A 17,461-nucleotide genomic window follows, 5' to 3' on the forward strand; every position below is an offset into this window, starting at 1 on the left:
GGTGTTGTTCTCAAGCAGGGCAAGTCAGCTCAAAAATACATCCCCAGGGGCATTCCATTAAATGGAAAGGCATCACATTTAAATTGCTAAAAATATATATATTTTTATTTACACAACACAACTAACCCGTGGAACTCATTCCCACAATATATAATTGAAGCCAAGGGTGGAGCTGGCTGGGAAACAATTTTCCCATCCCAATAGTATTTTTGAGACTTATTTTTTTCCCCATCCCAAACTATGATGAAAAGTTGAAATCTCAAATTTTCATGAACCAAAAATCAACACTTGATCCAAATAAACACTTTGGATCAATCAAAATGATGAGTTTTGATAATTTTAAAACATTTTGTTTCAATTTCAACCTTTTTTCTTCTACTATAGATTAACTTGAATTTCATAAGGAAATGTCATTTCATATTGAAAAAAATGAACTTTTTCTTTAGAAAATATCAGACATTTTGACTTTCTTAAAAAAAATAACATGAATTTGACCCTTTACTGTGAACATTTTTTGTTTCAAGGAATCAACATTTTTTGTGAGGAGAAAAAAGGGATTAAACATTTCTATTGATAGTGAGAAGATCCAGAGTGATAACAATAAACTTCACCATCAAGGTTTTGTACTATTCTATTTTCTTCCTTGGGTATAATCTGTAAACAGTAGGGGCAAGATTTTTTAGTAAGAAATATTCAGTGGGCAAATCAGCTTTACTGGTGTTATACTTGGCACTAGAACAGAACAAAATTTGGAATTTCCATCCCAAAGTGGGATGAAGAATTTAAATTGTCTGCAGAATGGAAATTGGGGGGGGGGGGATGAAAATGTTAAAACAAAATGAAACATGTTGACATTCCTGAAATAGAAATGTTTAATTTCAGCTTACTGATCTGAACTGTTTTGTTTCCAATTAGCTAACAGTTAACTGCATTTTCCCATAGTGCCTCATTATCTTATGGGAGTCGGAGTCTGGACCTCAGTCTTTTCTACAGCGACCATAATAAAAAAAAATATAAATTGGCTTGCAGGTAATTTCAGTTTTTCAGAAACTGTATTTTCTGGCAGAAAATTCCTGAACAGCTATATTCAGCATCTAAAAAGAGGTACATCACACCCGATGATAAGTATTTTCACCAATCTAACGATATACATTCAGATAAACGGAGCTAATAAACCCTTCTCTAATAGCACCACCGGATGACTTTTTGTAGTGGACAGACCCGATTTCACAGTTCTGTTTCCACTGTAACCACTGATGTTATCACTGTTACCTAAATAATATAGGTTCACCTTTATTGCTAATGATATGACTTAGTTTTAATGTAACCATCCTTTTACATTCCAATTAGATCTTTTATGCGCCATCTAAATAATAATGAAAATGTTTTCTCCCAACCGTCCTAAACAAATGTTGAAGATAGCAATTTGGCTGTTGTTGTACACAGGTTAAATATTTGTCAACACCTCTACAGAAACCATAATAGACAACATTTCACAAGGTCTCTTTTTTTTTGTAGACTAGAATTTACAGGAGTGATGTTAGACTGTATTAGGTAATACATGCTAATTAATTTGAAAAGTCTTATATAGACCAGGCAGTATATACTTTAATTAGGCTGTCCTCTAGGCTTTTATGCAACTAACTTAGAAGGTGTTAAAGGTAGTGTGCATTGCCTACACTAGACTTTTAAAATGCAAGTGTGAAAATGTTTTAAATCCTAAACTAGAAAAATAAATAGTTGTGTCACCTCTACACTAAATCATTTTCAACACCAGATGATGAAAGAACCCAGAGCAACCTGCAGCTAATCACCATGGATAACAGCATAACATTGAGGACAGGACAAGACTAATGGGATTAAAATGCAGCAAGGGACATTTAGGTCAGACATTAGGAAAAACTTCCAAACTGTAAGAGTAGTTAAGTACTGGAACAAATTACCTAGGTTGGTTATATGATCTGTCATTGAAGGTTTTCAAGAACAGGTTAGACAAACATCTGTCAGGAATGGTCTAGATAATATTCAGTCCTATCTCACTGCAGGGTACCAGACTACATGACCCCCCTGAAATCCCTTCCTGTCCTACATTTCTATGATTCATCTTTTGTAGGCAAGACTTTAGAGTACTTGGTCCCCAACCATTGCATATGTATTATTTTCCAAAACAACTTAAATATTGTTCTGTATCTACAGAGCAGCAGGAGAGTGAAGAGTACTGTTGCCAATGAATCATAGGAGGAGTGAGAGAGGCTCAGAAATCAGGTATTGGATTAAAATAAAACTCCTAAGTGTGGAAGATTGGATAGCTACTCTAAAAGATGTATCATTTTTTAAATAAGGATGAAGGGTGTTGTGAGGAGGGAAGGGAGGATGTTTGACCCACCAAAGCAAGGAGTTATTGCTACTGGGGGTGTAGTGGGGTGGTCACCTGCTCCTGCCTTAAAAGGCTTAAAGCAGCCTGGGGAGAGGGCTGTGGCAGGGAAGGAAAAGTGGGTCTGATTGGGGAAAACAGCCTCAGATGGGGGGGCCACACTCCAATCAGCCTGAGACTGGCTGAATCAGGGTCCAGGTGGCCCTTATAATAGGGAAGTGGGCCAGGAACAGAGACTCTCTCTCTAGCCTTTGAGAGAGAAGGACCTGGCAGCCTGGGGAGCTGAGAAGGGTACCTGAGTTGGAGCAGGGCTGGGGAAGGGCAGAGGGATCTGGGGAGCTCAAGCATAGAAAAATCCAATTTGCAGGCCTTGAACAGGGCCTATAAAAAGGTACAGAGGCTTCAGGGAGGCAGCCCAGAGATAGGCAAAGGCAGCAGGCCCTAACCCCCCTTGCCAGTGATAAGTGGCATTTACACTGCAGTCTGCCCCAGTGAATGGGAGCTAGATTGAGGCATGCAGTAGCCATAGTCTGAGGTGAGGTGGGGATAGAGGGTAGGGGTTCCCTGGGGAGGGCAGCACCCCGGCCTGAAAGGGGCACTGAGGTCCAGAAGGGACTCGGGCCCAGCGGTAAGTGGGACACCGGCCTGCAGAGGACTCTCCGGAGGCCGGAAATGCTAATTCCCTGGAGGTGCTGCAGGGGTGAGTCTTGCCCTGTTACAGGGGGAGACTTTCAAAGGCATAAATATTAGTTTGGCACCTAGCTCTTTTTTTTTTTTTTTGATTGAGAGTTAGGTGCCTAACCAAGCTGGGCAAAATTCTAAGTAGTAGGAGATTGTGGTGCCCTATTATAATGTTATAATTCAGTATTTTGGGCACCTATGTTGGTAGTAGGAGACCCAGTTTTGAAGACCTGCTCCAAAGTACAGAGTGACACCTAGCTGGTCCCACCTTCTGAGGCTATTGGATATTCTATCCTAACCACCCGACTATTGGATATTCTGAGATGGGTTTCACTCAATGTCTTCTGTTGAAAGTGTTCCACTTTGTATGTATAAATATTAATTGGGCTGAAGAGAGCAAGTCTGTTACCCTATCACCTGGTGCTTTGGACACAGATAGGACATTATTATTATATTATTTTTTGGGGGGGGGAGGTTCCATTCCCTCTTTAAATAATTCAATATACATTGTAACAAAGTGGAACAGCTTGAACAGGACAGATTGAGAGCAACCCACCTTAGAATAGCTAATATTTTAGTGGTTAGGGTACTGGGCTGGGAGGTAGGAGACCTGCACTCATGTCCCTAATCCAGAGCAGGGATTAACACCCAGATCCCTACATCCCAGGTGAGTGCCATAACCACAGAAGTATCAGGTGCCTTCTCCTCCTTGGTTTTGTGAATAGAACTCTTCATTTCCAAATTCCCTTTGGTTTTATTAAAAACAAAACAAAAACACAAACAAATGAAATGTTGCAGGTCAAATGGAAAGTCAGTAATTTGCACAGCTCTGTGCCTGACTGCTATTTGTCTCTTTGAAAATCTCCCGCAACGTTTCCTCTTTAAAAATGATATTGCAAGAGTTGCAGGAGAATGGCATGGTTTGTACCATTATTGCTAGACTCAACTCAAATACCAATAATTTAGTGGGTTTGTCAGACCTTTACATTATCATAACATTGCCTTTTTGTTTATGAAGAATGAGGCTCAGGTGTAACAGTCAGCCCTTGAGTTTCTTCTGTTTATAAAACAATCAAACAATTTCACCTGGGACTTTTCAGAATTTAAGGATTCAAAATTTAGATAACACTAAGAAACCAAGACAAAGAATTTGTGGGGGGGAATAAAAAGAAAGGTAAATCTAACCTACTCCCTGTTTATTTACATATGGTGCATCTTGTAGTTAAGCAAACACTCCATTTTTCTGTATTTTACATATGAACATTCTAAAGCATGCAGATATTTTAGTGATGGGCACCAACATAAGAACTTGGACAGATACATCTCTAAGCTTGTTGCATGGATTTTTAGAGAAATCAATAAATGCAATTCAAAGAGCTGTTTACACTCAAATTGATGTTAGAACAGTTTATTTTCTCCCTCACATATGAAAGTTTTTTAAGATGATGAGTAAGTTTGTGTGTGTGTTATGTAATTTAACAGTACATATATATTTATGTAAATATATCTCCTGTTTCAAACCTACAAGGACCACTAAAACCACTTGTATTTGTTAAAATGTGAGTTGTTTCTCTCAATTATTTGGGTTTAAATCTAAGTGGATTCACAGTGATGGAATAATAAATCCTCCATGTGTCCAAAAGTTAGATGAATCTCCAAGTAGTTAAGTTCCAGCTTTATGGTTCTGGCAAAGACTGATTTTTTTGACATGGAAATAGTGATTTAATGGTATATACGGGGACCAACATGAACTATTCTGAGTATCTTGCCAATGGAATAACCTTTAACGCTGGCAGCTAGAGATGATAAAAATAGTAATAATGTAACATTTTTCTGACAAAATAGAATGTTGTCTAAATGGAACATATTGATTTGACAAAATTTTCAATGGTAAAATCTCTAAACAAATTGTTTAAAGCTTTTTGTTTAGTTTTGATAAAGTATTGACTTATTTTGATATGTTTGGTTTAGATATATTACATATAATATGACATTTGATATTTTATGTGTTGACATTAAAATGAAACATTTTACCTGATCTAAACAAAATGTTTCAATATTGTCAAAATGAAGCAATTCAGAATTATTGAAACAAAATGTTCTAATGGTTCCAAATAATAATTTCTTGAAATTTTCATTCCATCGGAACTCTGAAATGTTTGCGCTTTGTTACAATTCAGAACAAAAATTCTGAGATGCCGAATTTCTGACAGAATGGAAACTGTTTTCTGACCAGCTCTTTCAAATTTCCTTGGCTGTAAAATATCCCCAGTACCATTACTAGATGGAATATGGCAGTACTTGTTGAATGTTGCTTGGTTTAATTCTGGTTATTAGTGTAATTGGTTTTTTTTATTATTGTTATTTATTTGTTGCTGTAATACTTCTTGATGGGAATGGTTTAATTTTATGTAAGACCTCATCACATACCCATTGAAGTCAATGGAATTTCTGAGATGTCCCATACCTTATTTTGCTGTCTTTCACATGAACACACAATTAACATTGACACCAGTGGGAGTCATGCCTGAATATCTGATAGCTGTGTCTGTCTCATTTGTAGCACCCTATGGGCCAATCTTCTTTGTCTTGTGATATGAAACATAGTTTTGTATTAGAGATGGGTTCAAACCACAAAATGTGGATCCAGATTTCAAATGCTCCCTGATTTATGAGTGCTTAGAATTTGGGTATTACTTCAGGCCTATTTCAATTGTGTGCAAATAGAAAATAAAATGGCCTTGGCTAATTGCAGTTTTATTATATAAAATCCAATTAATGTTTTGCAGTGCCCCTCTTTCCAGCCCAGATTTTGATTTCTGGGGTCTTGCTTGTTCATAACTTCATATTAGTTAATTTTTTGTCATTCTAAAGCCAGGCTTGTCAAAATAGGATGCCTGGAGTCTCCACCAGGGCTGAATGGATACTATGTCACTTAGGGTAAGTATAGACCTATCTTAATTGTTAATATGCAGCAGGAGATTTGCCTGCATATATATATATATATATATATATATATATATATATATATATATATATATATATATATATATAGACAAAGTTTCTCCTCTACCTTGGTGGGTCCTGCGCTTATTGGCAGATTTGCTCACCTCAGTGATCTTCTCCACAGTCTGGGTCAACTCCTCCTGTGTCTGATCAGGATTTGGGAGGTTTGGGGGGAATTCGGGCCCGCCCTCTACTCCGGGTTCCAGCCCAGGGCCCTGTGGATTGCAGCTGTCTATAGTGCCTCCTGTAACAGCTGCATGACAGCTACAACTCCCTGGGCTACTTCCCCATGGCCTCCTCCAAACACCTTCTTTATCCTCACCACAGTGTCTGATAATGCTTGTACTCCTTAGTCCTCTAGCAACACACCCTCTCACTCTCAGGCTCCTTGTGCCTCTTGCTCCCAGCTCCTCACACGCCCTTTCTCTCCTCTGGCTCCCCCATCCCTAAGTGGAGTGAGCTCCTTTTTAAACCCAGGTGCCCTGATTAGCCTGCCTTGATTGGCTGCAGGTGTTCTAATCAGCTTGTCTGCCTGAATTGGTTCTAGCAGGTTCCTGATTACTCTAGTGCAGCCCCTGCTCTGGTTACTCAGGGTACAGAAAACTACTCATCCAGTGACCAGTATATTTGTCCTCTACCAGACTTCTGTACCCCACTGGCCTGGGTCTGTCACACATCCCTCCCCCCTGCTCAACACCAAGGGGTTGGGCAGCTTGCGATGCCAGACAGTGCCCACGTGACAAGCCATCGGCATTACCGTGATGGCTCCCTGCTCTGTGTTGCACATGGAACTGGAAAGGTTGGAGGGATAAGAACCACCTGGTCACCCTTGTGTTCTTCTCCTTGTTCCGCTGCATCCATTGAAGAGGGGCATGGTCGGTCACAAGGACAAATCTGAGCCCGAGCAAGTAGTAGCGCAATGCTTCCATGGCCCATTTTACGGTGAGGCACTCTCTCTCCACCACCGCATATTTTTGTTCCCTCGGAAGGAGTTTCCTACTGAGGTAGAGAATTGGGTGTTCCTCCTCCCCGACCATCTGTGATAGAATGGCCCCCAACCCTACTTCCGATGCATCCGTTGCAGGATAAATTCCTTGGTGAAATCAGGGGCTATCAGTACAGGGTTACTGCAGAGGGCAGTTCGTAGGTCTGTGAATATTTCCTCTGCTGCTTCAGACCATCTCACCATGGGCTTTCGCTGGGTCTGTCAGGGGGCTTGCCCTTGTGGCAAAGTGGGGGATAAATCATTGGTAATAGCCCACTACACCTAGGAATGCCCGGACTTGTTTCTTACGACGTGGTCAGGGCCAATTTTGGATGGCCTCCAACTTGTTCACTTTGGGTTTTACCAGACCTTTTCCCACAATGTAGCCAAGATATTTGGCCTCTGTAAACCCAACAGCGCACTTGGCAGCGTTTGCTGTAAGGCCAGCTCGCCTGAAGGTATCAAGGACTGCCTCCACCTTCTCTAGGTGTGTTTCCCAGTCTGGGGTATGAATGACCACATTGTCCAAGTAGGCAGCAGCATAACTGTTATGCGGGCATAATAGCTTGTCCATGAGGCGCTGGAAAGTAGCTGGGGCCCCATGTAGTCCAAAAGGGAGAACAGTATATTGAAAAAGATCCTCTGGTGTAGAGAACGCAGTCTTTTCCTTTGCGTCTTCTGCAAGGGGAATCTGCCAGTACCCCTTTGTCAAGTCTAGGGTAGTCAAGTACCGGGCATTTCCCAGACGGTCCACTAGCGCATCTATGCAAGGTATGGGGTACGCGTCGAACTGGGATACTTCGTTTAGTCACCAGAAGTCGTTGCAAAACCTTGTGGTGTCATCAGGTTTGGGCACCAGCATGATTGGGCTGGACCACTGACTGTGGGATTCTTCGATGATCCCCAACTCCAGCATCTTTTTTACTTCTGCTTTTATTTCCTCCCTTTTGGCCGCTGGCACCCAATAGGGCCTCATTGTTATTCTGGCCCCAGGGTTCATGACGATGTGGTGATAGGTCTCGGTTGATCGACCTGGTTTTGTTGAGAACACATCTTGGTTCCGGAAGATCATCTCAGACACCTCGTTCTTCTGGTCTGGTGTTAAATCAGGAGACACTCTCACCTGTTTGGAAGGCTTTTTTTCCTGGGTTAGGTCTTTTTGGACAGTTATGCATGTCTCTTGTGCATGCCAGGGTTTCCGAAGGTTGATGTGATAAATCTGTTCTTGTTTTCGGCGTCCTGGCTGCCGCACCTTGTAGGTTACTTCCCCCACAGGTTCAACCACATCATAGGGCCCCTGCCATTGGGCCAGAAGCTTGCTTTCTGCTGTGGGTACTAACATCATCACCCAATCCCCTGGTTGGAACTGTCGGACTTTTGCCTGGCGATTGTAATGGGTTCTCTGGGCCTCCTGTGCCTTTTCCAAATGTTCCCGTACAATAGTGGTGACACGGGCTATCTGGTCTCGCATCTATGTTACATGTTCTATTATATTTCTCCCCTATTGGGTTCCTCTTCCCAAATCTCTTTGGTTATATCTAGTATGCCAAGGGGGTGACGTCCGTATAATAACTCAAATGGGGAAAACCCAGTTGAGGCCTGAGGTACCTCCCAGATAGCGAACATAAGGTAGGGCAGTAGGGTGTCCCAATCCTTCCCGTCCCGACTTACCACCTTCCTTATCATAGCCTTGAGGGTTCAGTTAAACCTTTCTACCAACCCATCAGTCTGCGGATGGTAAACTGAAGTTCTCAGGGTATGTATATGGAGCAGCATACAGAGGTCCTTCATTAGCTTTGACATAAATGGGGTTCCTTGGTCTGTTAATATCTCCTTTGGTATCCCCATTCGGGCAAAGATCCCCACCAGCTCTTTGGCTATCGTTTTAGAGGCTGTGTTCCGCAAGGGACGGCTACTGGGTAGCGAGTAGCATAGTCCAAAACAACAAGTATATATTGGAAGCCCCGAGCCGTCTTCTCCAGGGGTCCCACTAGGTCCATGGCTATTCGCTCAAAGGGGACCTCTATGATGGGAAGGGGTACTAAAGGTGCCCTCAGGTGGGGATGGGGACTGTGCAGCTGACACGACGCACAGTACCGCCGCACTTCTTCATGTACTCCGGGCCAGAAGAACCGTCATAGGACTCGTGCTGGGGTCTTCTCTACCTCACAAGTGCCCCCCAAAAAGATGACTATGAGTAAGACTTAATGCAGTGTTCCGGTGTTTTTGAGGTACTAGGATCTGCTGTACCTTCTGCCTCTGTACTGGTGCAACCCGGTATAAGAGATTCTTCTTCATTATGAAGTAGGGTTCTGGTCCCTGGGTTTACCCTTCCACGGGGACCCCATCATTTCAGTCAGCTCCCTTCTAATGTTGTTGTACCTTGGGTCTTCAGCCTGGTCCCGTCCAAAATTTCCTCTTCCGGGGCTAATCTGCCCAAGATCTAGGGGCCCAGTCTCTGTTGCCTCTACTGGTTAAGAAGCGTTAGGGTGGGGGTCAGACTCGAGTGCTTCTCCCTCCTGGGTGGCCTTCTTTTCAGCTGCTCAGGTCTGCCTATCTACGAGAGCAACCCTCTGGCTTTGGGCCAGTATTCGGGTTCCCAAAGCCATAGCTGCTCTCCTTTCCCTTTTCGACTTTCTACCCTGTCTGGGAATGGAAAATAAATCTTGGGATATTTCAGAGAAGACTGGCGGTTGACAGTCTACTGTGGATGCCTCACTTACTTCAGGGTTCCCCTCTTTCTCCAATCCTCCTACTGTGAGTAAGTCTCCAAACCCTGGGAAGTCCCTCCCTATGAGCACCGGGTATGGGATTTTAGGGACTACACCTGCTGCTACCTCAGTAGTGTTCCCCTGAATCTCAATTTTTACTGGGATGGTGGGGTAATAACCAACTGTCCCATGGACGCATGTTATCCCTGTACGCTTAGCCCGCCACAGCTGACTACACTTCACAAGCTTCCCCAACACAAGTGTGATAGCACTCCCTGAATCAACCAGTGCTGTGGTCTCTACCCCATTTAGCTTTATTGGTCTGGTGTACATATGTGGGGTTAGTGAGACCCCCCCACAAGGTGGATTAGGGAGCATGGGTCTGCCCAGTTCCCCAGGTTACACTGCATCGGCTCCTCAGCATTGGGACACTATGCAGCTATATGTCCCCACTCCCCGCAGGCATAACATCTGTATGGAGTCCTAGGCATTCCCCGGTCTCTTGGTTTTGGCAATCTAACATCATGATCCTCTTCTCCCTCAGTGCTCTGACTCTTTGTGGCCTCTGGTGGGCCTTCAGCCCCTCTCTTTTTCAACCTGGGCCCTCCTGGTGGCCCAGTCACCCGAGCTCTAGGGCTTGGTGCTGCTAGTTTAACCCAGGGTGCCTCTTCCTTAACTGGTCAGGTCAGCTCCCTCGCTATCCTTCACCTCTCTATCAGTGCAACAACCTCATCATAGGTGGAGGGTTCGTTCTGGCTTACCCAGGCATGAAGGTCTGGTGGTAGTCCCCTCATGTATCAGTCGATGACCAGAACCTCTAGTATCTCTTCCAGACTCCAGGACTCCATTCGCAACCACTTTCGTGCGACATGGATGAGGTCATACAATTGGGACTGCGGGGTTTTGTTTTCCTGGTACCTCCACTCGTGATACCGCTGGGCCCGCACTGCGGTCGTTACCCCAGATCTGGCCAGGATCTCTGCTTTCAGCTGGGGGTAGTCTGCTGCAGCCTCTTCAGGCAGATCATAGTAGGCCTTCTGGGCCTCCCCACACAGAAATGGGGCAAGGATGCCAGACCACTGATCTCAAAGCCAGGCCTCCCGTAGGGCTGTCCTCTCAAAGGCCAGAAGGTATGCCTCTACATCATCCTCCCACGTCATTTTCTGCAGCCAATGGCTGGCCCATATGATCTGCATCCCATCATGGCCGCGGTTCAGCTCTGTAAGGGTCTTTACCTGGTTTACCAGTTCCCGCAAAATAGCCTGGTCTTGAGAACCCTGGTCCATCAGCAGGCGATTAGTCTCTTGCTGCAGCCGCACTGCCTCCTGTTGGGCAGCTGCCTGGACACTGGTAGCCTCCTGCTGGGCCGCCATAGCTTGTATCAATGCTCATACTAGGTCATCCATTATGGTGAAAAAAAAATAAATCCTCTACCTTTTTTTTTTTTAAATCACCCTCCTTCTGCCACACTGTGCACACCAAAATCCCACTTCAGACACCAGTTGTGACAAAGTTCCATCTCTACCTTGGTGGGTCCTGCGCTTATTGGCAGATTTGCTCACCTCAGTGATCTTCTCCACAGTCTGGGTCAACTCCTCCTGTGTCTGATCAGGATTTGGGAGGTTTGGGGGGAATTCGGGCCCGCCCTCTACTCCGGGTTCCAGACCAGGGCCCTGTGGATTGCAGCTGTCTATAGTGCCTCCTGTAACAGCTGCATGACAGCTACAACTCCCTGGGCTATTTCCCCATGGCCTCCTCCAAACACCTTCTTTATCCTCACCACAGGACCTTCCTCCTGGTGTCTGATAACACTTGTACTCCTTAGTCCTCTAGCAGCACACCCTCTCACTCTCAGCTCCTTGTGCCTCTTGCTCCCAGCTCCTCACATGCACTTCCTCTCCTCTGGCTCCCTCCCACCTGACTGGAGCAAGCTCCTTTTTAAACCCAGGTGCCCTGATTAGCCTGCCTTGATTGGCTGCAGGTGATCTAATCAGCTTGTCTGCCTGAATTGGTTCTAGCAGGTTCCTGATTACACTAGTGCAGCCCCTGCTCTGGTCACTCAGGGAACAGAAAACTACTCATCCAGAGACCAGTATATTTGACGTCTACCAGAATCCTGTACCCCACTGGCCTGGGTCTGTCACAATATATATATTTTTTGACAATTGCACGGAGAGTGAAACTGATTTGGGGCAGAGTTGGAGGGGAACCTGATTCTTTCTTTGCATGGGGGATCTGGGAGCATAGAGAACTGAAATTACAAAATGCCTAAGGTTATTTGCTAACAGTGTAAGTAATGAGCTACAGTGGGAGAAAATCAGAAAGTTCACATTTGCCATCCTGAGTCAGTCTTGATTCAAATCTTTATGATAAGCAAAGCCATGCTCCTCGTCAAAATGCAAACACTTTGGTTAAGGAGGATGGTTGTGTATCTGTCAGTGAAAGGAAAAAATAATGCTAGTTACATTCTTAACAGACATTCAATCTCTGATGAAAAATCAGCCAAGGTACTTTTTTCTATTATTCTAATTAGAGATTGGTGAAATTTTTCAGATGAGTAGTTTATTTGTCAAAAAAAAAAAAGCAGTTTATGTTCAACCAAAATTTGACATCATTTACCAAGGAGTTTTTTATATGGGGGGCGGGGAGCGGCATATGTAATGGAAAAGATAGTGTATCCTAAAGCCCAGTAGTTATGGGACTCACATGGGAGAGGGAAGACCCACATTCAGATCCCAGCTTCAGAGTACAGATTTGACTGCACATTTTCCCTCCCAGGAAGATGCTCTAACCATTAGACTGTTGGCTATTCAAGAGTGGGTTTCTCTCAATTTCTCCTGATGAAACTGTTCCACTTTGTAAAAATACTTGAATAGACTGTGGGCCAAAGACAGAATAACTTCACGGCTTGGTGGTTTTGGGTACTCACTTGCAATTTGGGACATGTACGTTGAAGTCCTTTCTCTAATTACTATTCATTTATAAAGTTGGACAGCTCCTCTGTGGATCTAGCCCTTTGCTTTTTATTTTAAAGAGGTTTAAAATGCCTGCAAACCAAATATTTAATTTAACTCAAACCAATTTTTCAGAACTGCCAGCAAATCAAAAAATCAGTTTCTAATCGAGTTCTAATTGTAATTACCTCTTTTAAAACAAGTCATTAAAGAACAGATAAAATAGGCCCATGCCAAGACTAACCCATTAATCTCACCTCCACAGCCATGGCTTCTATGATGATTCATGAGTAACGCCGACAGACCCCAGTCGTTGGTGGGTGGGATCAAACCAGGGACCTCTGAAGCTTAGTGCATGAGCTAAAAGCCAACTTGCTGTTAGCTAATGGTGTAGAGCAACTTCATTTTATCTCTCTTTAAGTGGTCTCAGTGCTACTAGATGGGACAGAACACCATACCCAGGAGGTGTGTGGGTTACATAGCAACCTTTTGTACAGATGTGACTGTTGCATTAATAGAAAGAGGAAGAGTTACTAATGTTAGTCTTTTAGTATGGTGTGAGGGTCCTAAAAATGAGAACTAGCATGTAATTAAGTTAAATGAGCTGGTATTGGAAATTAGTAAAAAAGAGAATTTACATTTACTGAGGCATGAGTTTTTGAAACTACACTCTACCTTTGTGAGTTGGACATGTATTGAAGGAATGGTATTTGGAACCTTGTCTGAATAAAGTTTAATGTATGGTTGTGGTTAGGCTCTGAGTCCTGGCTAGGGTTTGATTTGATGGGGTCAAAATTTTGCAAACTGTTCTTGAGTGTTGTTTGTTCCCAACAATAGACTCTTTCAAATTGTCAATCCAAAATAAAAACCTAGAGATCTATTTGGTTCCAGAAGATGAATGAATGAATGAAGGTGGGAGAAAGACCAGGAAAGTGGGGGAAAGACATATATGTATGAGAATGAAGGAGTTCAAGTAGATGTTCTAGTTGTGACTTTTGTCCCTTCTTTCTAAAATAACTGTAGCTGCTTTCTGAGCTTCAGAGTTATTTAGCTGCCAGAATAGTGGAATGATTTTTTTCAGATGCCTCCTCTTCTTTTTAGTGAATGGGGAAGATTGGATCTGCCAAAATGTTAGTTTATTGCATATGTTTAAAACAGCAAATTCCAGGCTTATTGGATGTTGGATATACATGTCTTACTCTATGAAATAAATACACTGGTTGTCCAGGATGGATGGTAGGTCCATATGGTCATTAATAAAAACATTATATATATATATATATATATATAGCGCTATATCCCAAGTTTCACACTTCAGTTCCCTGACCAGAAAGTAGTATAAATTCATGTACTGATCATGCACAGCACATAATCTTTGAATACTTATAATTTCATTGTTTGTTTCTAAACCAAATTTCTTCAAGTAAGTCAAAGATGCATGTTCTCATTGAGGACTAACTACAAAACTTTGAAATTTTTTTTTGTAAAGCCATATTTGGATTATGAGACCACCAGATAACAACAGTGCTATGTGGTGAAAACATGCCCCTAAGGAGTCTAAAAAATGATAATACAATTTTTCAAAATTTTCCATGAGTTGCTTGGGAGGAAAGAAAATTTGGAAAAATCATATTGTCATTTTTGAAACATTTAGGTGTAAAGAATATCCTAAAAAACAGCTTTTAAAAATAAAAGCTATGAATGATAGAACATAGTAGGTTACTATGAAATTACCTCTTTAGTCATAACCATGGCATCACAATTGCTTCATATACAGACACATTGTGGATTGCTAATCCACAAATGAATATGTTGTGCCTGCATTCATACAAAAGCACAGCTTGCACTTCAGAGATATAATGGTATATGTTATGATTTATGCTTGAGGAAAATACTGCACCAATTATGGTTAAACATAATCATTAAGCCTTAAAATTGAAAGGTAATTATATTATTTCTATATATGTAATCATCATGTAGCTTATGGCCTGTATCCTGCAATCAGGTTTGAGTGGATGGACCTCTATAATGTACATGGCCACAATTGCACACCTGCTGAAGTGACTAGCAAAACTAGGACAGATCCAAGAACAAGACTGTAGGATGGGGCCTATGAGTGCATCTTGGATGAAGTCAGCCCAACCCCACAACCCCCTGCACTGTTCATTTATGAAGTTGGACAGCTCCTCTATGGATCTAGTCCTTTGCTTTTTATTTTAAAAAAGGTTTAAAATGCCTGCAACCCAAATATTTAATTTAATTCAAACCATTTTTTTTCAGTAGAAAGCTATATGATACCATGGTAAAGCTGTGGACAGTCAGAAGAGCAGACATACAGAGTGGTAGAAGGTTTTACCAAACCCTAAGACATCAAGATCATGGGCTCTGCACCATATGCAAAAATTCTGGTGTAGAGCAGAGATGTTGTGATGCAGAGAGAGACCTCTGGATCCAGTATCCAGGAACCCAATATATAAAGAGTAATAGAGGCTATATTTTATTCTCATGACCTGCTGGAGGGTAGGAGGGATGGATTCCTTCCCCCACCCCTGGATGGTTTCCCCCACAAAGGCCATTTACTTCAGCTTTGTTTGGGAAGACAGGACTTTCACCATTGGGGAATAACAGACACACAAAAATACAGCTTCTAGTAACTTACATGGTTTTTAACCATTGTCATAGTTTCACGGTAATTGCACATATGTTCCCCCTTTATGGTCCACCAAAGACACCAAATTTATGTTTCCAGCTCTCAGATATCACCTTTTTTGGTTGGAGACCTGTGTCTCACTCCTTCCTGACTCCTTGCTTTCTCAAGCGGAACAGTTTCAAAATGGTCAGTTTCTGCACTTTATGTTCTCTCCAAAAGCTGTGACCAGTGTATTGTCCACAGTTAGAAGTTACCACACAGCTCTTTCTAAGAAAGCACATTTATTTTTAAGGTGAAAGAATTACAGAGAAAACATATTAAAACAATAAAGGAACTTACACCCATGTTAAAAAGCTTACCAAAGGTCTCTTTCAACTCCAACCTCAGGCCTTGCAAAGTGTCAGTTCTTAAATACACAACTAGGTTTGCCCCATGGTTACAACTTCATAACTGTCTCAGTTTCAGAACCAGAACACAGGCTGGGCAGTTCAGCTTTTTCTTATACCGCTGGAGTATTTTATCTCGAATCTCCTGGAGCAGGTAAGCAGCAGATGATGATCCAGTCCTCAGAATGTAGCTTCAAAAGACTGAGTTTTTTGCATATCTGGAGATGAGGAATTTGCTTTAAATTGTCTGTAGGTATCACCCAGGAAGGTCACTTCATGCTTATTATCCCAAGTTCATTCTTTTCTGGCACACTTTCAGTATAATCCTTCGAGGTCCCAGGTCTCACATCACATCTCCTCCTCTACGGAGGTTACTTATAATCCCAGCCTGCAATAATACTTAAACTTTGAAACTAATACAATGGCCCAAAAGATACTTAAACTTAATTCAATAAAGTCACTCAAGAATATGCAGAAAATAGTCAATCTGTCATAGAGAGTGTCCAAAATCAATTGGAGCGCTACATCATGTCAATGGCATTTATTTAATTTTTTTTAAATGTTACTCTTCTTTGTTTCTGAAATAGAAATACATCTATCCTCTCCTCAACTCTCCCCTCAGAAAAAATGGAATTGAAAACAACCAAAACCTGATTTAGATTGTTTAATGTCATTAATAGATTTTTAAAAGGGACTTCCCTCTCAACAAAATGGGAAAGTTTGTAATATATCAGATTTAAACATAAACTCGTTTATTGTTTCTTATAATTTCCCTTGCCACTTTTGCTAATTTATAAAAACTATTTGTCTTAGATGAAGACTCTATCCCTCACAGCCCATTTTTACTCTTACTTAATATTGTTTCAGGCATAATGCTTCATTTGTGAAATCATAATGATCCCATGCCTACAGAATGATGACTTCATTACAGGATCAAGTAGGCAAGAACATGGATTGGAAGATGGAAAATTCTTCTGTTATTTGAACAGAACTGTACCAGATTCTTAGCTAGTGTAAATTCGTATGACTCTGTTGAAGACAATGGATTTATGTTGATTACAGCAGCTGAAGATATATTTATTCAGGTAGGGAAACAAAGATGATTAATTACAAAGTAAATGAGTTGAGACTGGTTCAGTGAATTGGTGTGATTATATAAGGTCATCCTCTGTGTAACTTAAGCTCTGACTTCCAGTCCCCTACTTCTAAAATAAATCTGAAAGTCAGATAGAGTTACAAAGAAATAAGTACTTATTTCCATTGAAGGGATTCTGTTCTTGTCTGTGTGTAATCTTCAGTTTCACCCTGTTTCCTATATAATGAAATATGCAGATTGTATTATGGTATGTGATTTGCATATGCATATACTGAAAAAGTTATTTCTTCCACCTGAGTGAATTTCCATAAAACACTGAAGAACAAATTAATTGCTTTTGTATTTATAGCTCCACATTTTTCTTCCCCTTTAATGATTCACCAGTCCTTCAGCCAAATGTGTGGAAATTTTCACTACTATCCCAGACAGGACTTTTTCAGACAAATTGTTTCCTCTGAGAATTACCCACAGGCTTTAATTTAGCATTTAACAACATTTAGCGGTGACATCACTTTGAAAATTCAAAAGACAGACTGTTTGGCACTTCCTGGAAGATTTACCTATGATTAAATGTTTGAGTGATGGAAAGGAGACCTTCAAACCCCTTTAAAACTAAAC

The 17,461-nt window shown here is 41.8% G+C and overlaps 1 long non-coding RNA gene across 1 annotated transcript; it reads left to right on the top strand.

Annotated features, from left to right (window-relative positions):
* Positions 1-2,203: 2,203 nt before the first annotated feature.
* LOC120371043 lies at positions 2,204-15,845 on the top strand. Its single transcript, XR_005584116.1, has 3 exons — positions 2,204-2,265; positions 5,930-5,995; positions 15,821-15,845. It is a non-coding gene; the product is annotated as an uncharacterized LOC120371043 (long non-coding RNA).
* Positions 15,846-17,461: the final 1,616 nt, after the last annotated feature.

This window comes from Mauremys reevesii, linkage group 8 (assembly GCF_016161935.1).
Source record: "Mauremys reevesii isolate NIE-2019 linkage group 8, ASM1616193v1, whole genome shotgun sequence".
NCBI lineage: Eukaryota > Metazoa > Chordata > Testudines > Geoemydidae > Mauremys > Mauremys reevesii.